At 34.9% G+C, this 8210-nt stretch overlaps 1 long non-coding RNA gene across 1 annotated transcript; it reads right to left on the bottom strand.

Moving 5' to 3' along the window:
• Nucleotides 1-214: 214 nt before the first annotated feature.
• Nucleotides 215-6726, bottom strand: LOC111392804. Its single transcript, XR_002702325.1, has 2 exons — nt 5779-6726; nt 215-995 (listed from the first exon to the last, which is right to left on the bottom strand). It is a non-coding gene; the product is annotated as an uncharacterized LOC111392804 (long non-coding RNA).
• Nucleotides 6727-8210: the final 1484 nt, after the last annotated feature.

Below are 8210 nucleotides of genomic sequence, written 5' to 3'. Positions count from 1 at the left end.
AGTTGATTATTATCTATGTTCTTTTTATGTGATGCCAGTTCATGTTTGTGATTTGAGAAAATTTTTGTAATTTCTACTTTGAATTTGAAGTTTAGGAAGTGATGAGATTTTGATGATTCCAAGAGAAGTCTTTCATTTTTTGGTCACTCATTGGTTTACACATTTTTTGAGATTGAAGTTTGGTTGTGCAAGCTTGATCATGTAACACTGGTTCTTAGAAATTTGCTTGTTAAACTCTTAATACAAATCACTCAAAGATACAACAATTTCAGTATGAAGAGAATACACCAACAACACTCGAAAAATCCCCAATCAACCAGCATCAAAGATCTCATCAATCGTAGTCTCAGATCATTGTACCCTTTCCTTATCAACATAGAGGCACTAGATAGACCCAAAACCCTCACAACTCAGATATGAAACAAAGTCACTACAATGAACCCAAAAAGAACTCAGTCCCAGATCAACTGTCTTACACATAGAGCGAAAATCACAGACTTCTATCTCACACAGAGATTTCAACCTTTAATCACACAAAAATGGGAAGATGAGAATTGAAGAGAAGACGAAAGGGGTTGAAGATTCTAGAGACTCTCTCACAGACTTGTAGAATGAATTGATTGATTTAGGGTTACAAGAAAGACCCCTTTTATACTATATACAGCAACCATTAATTTGGGATGTGATCTAATGGTCCAGAGCGACTAACGTTTCCACTGTTCAATCAGCAACTAAAGTTGCACTTTGAACATACGATATATCTGGCCGAAATTGGGCTTGGGGTTGTGGGCCTTCTATGAGATTTTATTGGGCAGTTTTACTTATCAAGGCCGACGGGCCATATCATCACAGCCTAAATTATTGGACTAAATGTGGCATCATAGCCAACAAATCTCCACATTGATGCTAGTGGTCATACTAGAAGCCTAACATACTACTTATCCAACATAGCAGTAGCTCCTTAGCACTTCCAGTGGTCACCAAGTTTTAAATACCTGCGTAGACCAAAGCATTAACCTGCATCAATATTTAGTAATTGTAAACAAGACTTGGACTTGTTTAAAGGTAGTACGTTGGTTCCCATATCAGATGGATTATATTGAGTGGGAATTTTCTCAAAAAGTAATAATTCTTTTGAGATTACATCTCTTATAAAATGCAGTTTAACATCAATAGGTTTGGTTCTTTCATGTAAAATAGGATTTTTACAAAAATGTATTGCACTTTTATTGCCTGAATACACTACTATAGGTTATTTTAGTTTATTTATTTTAGTTAACAACCCTTTTAAACATAAAGCTTCCTTAATGGCCTCAGTAGTAACTACATATTCAACCTCAATAGTGGATAATGCAACAATTTGTTGAAGTTGAGATTTTTCAACTAATACAAGTACCACACAAAGTAAATATGTATGCAGTTGTTGACTTCCTATTATCCCTATCCCTAGCAAAGTTTGCATCTACATATCACTTGAGTACAACCCCTTCATTATAGACTTTAAAACATAATCCTAAATGGAAGATCCTCTCAAGTACCTTAAAATGCCATTTTAAGGCTGTCCAATATTTAGGTCAGTGTTTGCCATAAAAAGGCTCGGGGTACTAATAACATGAGCCACATTAAGTCTAGTACATATCATGGTGTACATTACAGATCCCACAGCATTAGCATAGGAAACCTTTTTTATATACTTAACATCAAATTCATCTATAGAGCATTGTTCTTTACTGAATTTGAAATTACTGGCCAAAGGCAAATTAACAAATTTAGATTTATGCATAGCATATTTTAACAACATTTTTTTCCACATAAGAAGTTTGTTTCAAAACAAGTAATCTTTTAGGTCTATTTCTTATAATGTCCATACATAGGATTCTTTTAGCATGTCCCAAATCTTTCATTTCAAATTTAGAACTTAAAAACCTTCCGATATCATAGATGCAATTACTATCATGCCCAATGAGTAACATATCATCTACATACAACAAAAGGTAAACAATCACAGCACCTTCCTTATTTCTTTTAAAGTACAAACAATGGTCAAAAGAACTCCTTATAAAACTAATTGGAGAAACAAATGTATCAAACATTTTATACCATTGTCTAGGTTTGTCTAGGTCATTCTTTTAAACCATACAAGGATCTTTTAGCAAGCAAACATGATCTGGTTTATTCTTATCTATAGATCCCTGTGGCTATTTCATATAGATGTCTCATCTAGGTCCCCATGCAAGAAAGCTGTTTTAGCATCCATTTACTCTAATTCGAAGTCATAATGAGCCACAAGAGACAACATTACCCTGATTGTGGTATATTTTACTATAGATGAAAAAATTTCATTGTAATCTATTCCCTGATTTTGTGTGAATCTCTTGGCAATCAGTCTGGCCTTAAATCTAAGAGGTTACTTTTTTGAACCTCCTTTCACAGTGTAAACCCATTTACAATCTACAACAGATTTATTTTTAGGCTTGGTGACAAGTTTTGAAGTCTGATTTTTCAAAAGGGATTTCATTTCATCTTCCATGGCCACTTCCCAGTGTTTACTCAACTGGGTTGGATATGACTTCATCATAAGATTTTGGCCCCTTAAAGGCTAGATCTTGGTAAGAGAACATAGCAAGAGAAAAGAAACCTTGATGGCTCCCTAATCTCCCTTATAACTCTATCTCTAGTTTAGTTGGTAGTCATTAAGGTTTTCAAGAGGTTCACTCTCATCTTCACAACTTCATTTGCCCCGCCCTCTGGTTCAGGTTCAACAGTGCTAGGTTCAACCCCATCATATCCATACTCCACCTGGATCTGATAAGCAGACTCAAGAGGGGACTATGGTTCTAGCTAGAACATAGTCCCACTACCCTCTCCAACATCCAAATTTCTTTTAGTCTCCTTATCACTAAGATAAGACATTTCATTTTCATTAAAAGTGACACCCCTATTGGTAATGAATTTAAAACCCTTTAAATCTCTGGCCCATAACCTATATTATTTAGACCCTGTTTGAGCCCCATTATTTCTCATTGCATTAAATTAAATTTTTATCTTTCATACTTTTAACTACACAATCCTCAATAAAATAATATTACACGTAAATCAAAAACTTTTCAACCACTCATTTTTGAAATAAAATACTATTCAAAACATTATAATGAGAAATAATGAGGCTCAAACGGTGTGTTAGCTCCATCAGGACATCCCAAGAAAATACACTTTTGAGCCTGTGGCTCAAGTTAACCAATACTCTGATGAGAATAGGCTGCGCAGCCAAAAATTTTCATATGAGAGTACTCTGGACTCTTTCCAGACCACAGTTCTTCAGGTGTTTTACATCCTAGTGCACTAGAGGGAGTTCTATTAACTATATAGGTTGATATCATTATAGCTTCTCCCCAGATTACCTTGGGAACTCCAAAACCAACCATGATACATTCGACTTTGTCCAAAAGAGACCTAGGTATAGGGTACCGTTTTATGTCTTTGGATTCCATTTTCTTTGCAAAACTAGTCAAATTCAGCATTGCAAAATTCTAAACCATTATCAGTCCTTAGAATTTTAATCATCTTAGATGTTTGATTTTCTATCGAAGTCTTGAACTGTTGAAACCTTTCAAAAGTCTCAAATTTTTTGTTCAAGTAGGTAAGTCCAGACTTTATTTGAATAATCATCAATTAAGGATAGGAAATATCTATTCTCTCCTTGAGTGGTGGTGGATGAAGGTCCCCAAAGGTCAGAGTGAATATATTCAAGGTAGAAGTGGATTTATGTTGACCAGTATTAAAGTGTAATCTATGTTGTTTTCCTAAGGTGCAATCTTCACAAAAAATGAATTTTTGTTACATAATCTTTACCAAAAACCTCTTTCTTATGAAGGATTTGAAGTCCTTTTTCACTCAAATGAGCCAGCCTTTTATGTCGCTTGAAGGTAGAATCAAATTCAACACTGGTAACTTCAGCAACATTATTCATGACAACATCAGCTTTAGTGATATGTATTCCATTTCTTTCATAACCCTAGAAAATGACAAGTGATCCTTTCATCACTTTAACTAAGCCATTTTCCAGATTTACCTTGTACGCCTGAGGCCCATGTCATCCAAATCCCCCATGGTGTTAATGTTCCTATTCAATTCAAGGACATATCTAACTCTTTCAAGAGTATAGATATATCCATTGTCAAACATCAAGGTAACATTATTTATACCTTCCACTTTACATACAACGTTATTTCCCATATCCACTTCGCCTCCACTAAGTATTTTAAAAATTGTCTAACCATTGTTTTCTAGATGTCACATGGAAGGTACAGCCTAAATCCAATATCCATTCTTGGTTCTGATCACTGTTAGCTAAAAAATTAGCAGTGTTTAGATTAGTGGTATGCTTACTAACAACATACACATCGACAGTGTTAGACTCTACAAGTTCTACAATATTACCTTCATCTATTTTCTTTTCCTTTATTTCATTCTGCTTTTGATAACATTCCTTTATAAAGTGACCTTATTTTCCACACCCATATCACTCCTTATTTCTAGTCCTGGATTTAGATCTAATCCTTTCTCTACCTTTTTTCTTATTACTATTTACTTGGCTATTTTGACCTTTCTGACTCTAGTTCTACCTAGGGATATCAACGAGCCAAGTCGAAACTCGAGGCTCAAGTTCAGCTCAAGTAAAACAGTGCGAGATTTTTTTGGTCTCGAACTGAGTCAAACAAAAGATTTAGGCTCAACCTGAGTTTTTAGCTTGGGCCTCTCCGAACAAGCCTTTTACTGTTAATTTTTTTAATAAGTAAATTGAAGGCAATATTGTGCTGCTGCCTTTTATTACGGGCCTTAAAAAAGGAAAGGCCCCACTCGGCTGCCTCTTAAGGCAGCAAAATGCCACATTTTAAAGGCAGTTGAAGCTCAAGCCTGCCCGTGTGAGCTCATTTCGTCCTCTCGAAATGGGGCTTGACCTGATCCTTGAGCTGGGCTAGCTTGGGATTTTTTCGAGCCGATGAGCTGAATTGTTGTCCCTAGTTTTGCCTAACCTAAGGCCTGTCTCTCACAAAGAAACTCTCAAACGTACTCCTATATTTCTCATATTTAATTCTAGTTCTTTACTTCTCAAGGATTCAATAACAATATCAAGTATGCGGGTGTATATGCCATATTTATGGTAGTTTTGATATCCTTAAAGATTTCTGGTATTGCATTTAACAGGACAACAACTTTATATTCCTCAGATACCTTATCTTTGTATTAGTGGTATCGTGGAGTAATTTATTGAAGACATCAAGGTTATCATCTAAGTCTTCAGAGGAATCAATTTTAAAGCTAAAGAATCTTTCCAAAAGAAATAGTTTATATGGCAGAGATTTAGCGAGATAAAGTTCTTCTAGTCTTTTCCACAATTCTTTGGTAGTATTCTTTTTACCTACTTTTCTTAATATTTGACCAGGTAAATACAAGATAATAGAAGTATAGGCTAATTCATCAGCTTCCTTTTTCTAATCATTAGCCTTAGAATCTTTTTGTTGACCTAAAACTCTCCTTATCTTTTGTTGTTAGATGGGAAAATCCCATTTTCTATTATAAACTCCAAATTCAAAAGTGGCTGTAATCATTATATTTGAAAAGAATATTTTTCTTTATTTAAGGAAGAGAATTATATCAGTGACAACAATTCAAAAAAGTTGAATTAAAAAAAAAGTAACCGTTCCAAAAACAAATATCAAGGGACACAAATGCAAGAACTACCATGTATCTTTTAACAAAAAATAATGAACTCACATACAACAATAGCTCATGGGTAAAGCACAAAACTATAACAATAGATCACTCCCAAACTGATTCCCATATTCACTAGGATTCTTTGAGAATTAAGTTCTCAGGTCAAGGCACAACCTAGGAATAGTTCAAAAAATCAAGATTATCAAATAGCAAAGGCCACGATAATAATGCAGAACCAGGCACAATTTCACATATGAAAGAATAGAAACAGTTCAAAAGAGAACACAAGAAATGAGTTAAGAGTTAAAAGCGGCAAACCAAAGTGGTGGTATTTTTTAATATAACCACTAGAACACTTGTTTTACGAAAAGATCACAGGCCGTTATGAACTCGGATTTGGGATTCACACTTGATAAAATCTAGATCTAGGGCTTCTCCTCGAAGAGCATATAGAAACCAAGAGTTTCTTTTAAGATTGTATTCTCAGTACCAGGATCTACTCCAGCAACCCCTAGATCTATAAATAGTAGACCTAGGTTTCATCTGATTTCCAATCGATTCAAGTTATCAATTGAAAATTAATTTTCCAGAGATAAACTCGATCGAAGACTTGAACGATGCCTCCACAGGACTCTGATACCACTATTAATACAAATCACTCAAAGATACAACAATTTCAGTACGGAGAGAATACATCGACAATACTCAAAAAATCCCCAATCAACCGGCATCAAAGATCTTATCGATCGTAGGCTCAGATCACTGTACACTTCTATATCAACACAGAGGCATTGGACAAACCCAAAACCCTCACAACTCAAGACATGAAACAAAGTCACTACAATGGACCCAGAAAGAACTCAATCCTAGATCAATCGTCTTCACACACAGCAGAAATCACAAAGACTCCTATCTCACATGGAGATTTCAACCTTTAATCACACAAAAAAGGGAAGATGAAAATTGAAGAGAAGACAAAATGGGTTGAAGATTCTCTCACGGACTTGAAGAATGAATCGACTGGTTTATGGTTACAAAAAAAGACCCTTTTTATACTAAACACAGCAACCATTGATCAGAGAATGTGATCTAATGGTCTAGAGCGACTAACATTTCTAGTCAATCAACAACTAAAGTCGAACTTTGAACATGCGATATATCTAGCCGAATATTGGGCTTGGGGTCTTGGGCCTTCTATGAGACGTTATTGGGTAGTTTTATTTATATGGCCGACATGCCATATCATCATAGCCTAACTTATTGGATTGAATCTGACATCACAACCCGACATAAACTTGTGATAAGAAATCTTTAGGTCATTTATTTACTAAAAGTGCTTATTTTTGTCTTGCACTTTCTATCTATTTATTACATTTTTCTTTAATTGCCACGAATTCTTATATTTGACCTACCCTTGGATGTCCAACCGACTCTGGGATGACCTCATGATGGGCATTTCTATATATTGCTGTAAAATTTAATTTAATTTAATTTTTTTTTTGTGGAGAAAATTTGTGGAATTTAAATCTCACATTAAAGTCATTGATATGCTTTTTTAAATTTGGTTTTTGGAGGCTAATGTTTTGATATTTTTAGTATTGAATTTAGATGTCATTTGTGAGATAGTAAGTGACTGATTACTCTGTTACTCTCTCTAAATGATAGGTTCGTGAGGAGGTGGACCAGTAATCCAATGATTACTGAGGTTAGTTTATCCATCAATTATGGTACTGTATAATGTTTTGCATCATCCATGGTTTTTGTCCCTTTATCAAGCTATCAAGTCATAAGACATTTAATTAGATTTCGTTTTCCATAGGATTACTTAGACTATAATAATAATAACTGACCAGTTCTTTGAATTTGTCTTGATATTGAGATATAGCTTCATTATCTATTGATCCTATATCCTTTTCAAGTTAAATAACATTTTGCACCTCTTATAAAATTGTTTTCTGTAGATCCTCGCAAAATCAAAACGCGTGCTCTGGATCAAGGAACTTGCAGTTGCATTTTGACAGTAAATTGCCTTCAACCCCAATCACATGCAATAGGGTGCTAATTGAGGGAAAAATCCCTGGGAAAATAGTATTGTATGATTCTGCATCTAAGAAAATAATAACATCTGGGCCTTTATCGTCAATAAAGGTCAACCTTCTCATGGTTGATGGTGATTTTAATTCCAATGATCGAGAAGACTGGTCTAAGGAGGACTTCAATTGCAAAAATTGTACGGAACAGGGAAGGAAAGCCATTGGTGAATGAGGACTTGACAGTGTCTTTGCATGAGGGTGTAGGTTAAGTAGGTGGGGTCAGTTTTTATGGAAAACTCGAGCTGGATAAGGAGCAAAAATTTCAGTTGGGAGCAAATGTGCATGCAAGTCTTATGGAAGTGAGAATTAGAGAAGGAATAAATCCTTCAAAGTACAAGATCATCATGGAGAATGTTTCTCTTATGAACCATCTCTTCCCTATCAAATTTTATTCGTAAT

Source organism: Olea europaea, unplaced genomic scaffold, assembly GCF_002742605.1.
Source record: "Olea europaea var. sylvestris unplaced genomic scaffold, O_europaea_v1 scaffold980, whole genome shotgun sequence".
Taxonomy (NCBI): Eukaryota; Viridiplantae; Streptophyta; class Magnoliopsida; order Lamiales; family Oleaceae; genus Olea; species Olea europaea.
The sequence above is the reverse complement of the archived record's forward strand: the minus strand, read 5'-3'. Positions and strand labels throughout refer to the sequence as shown.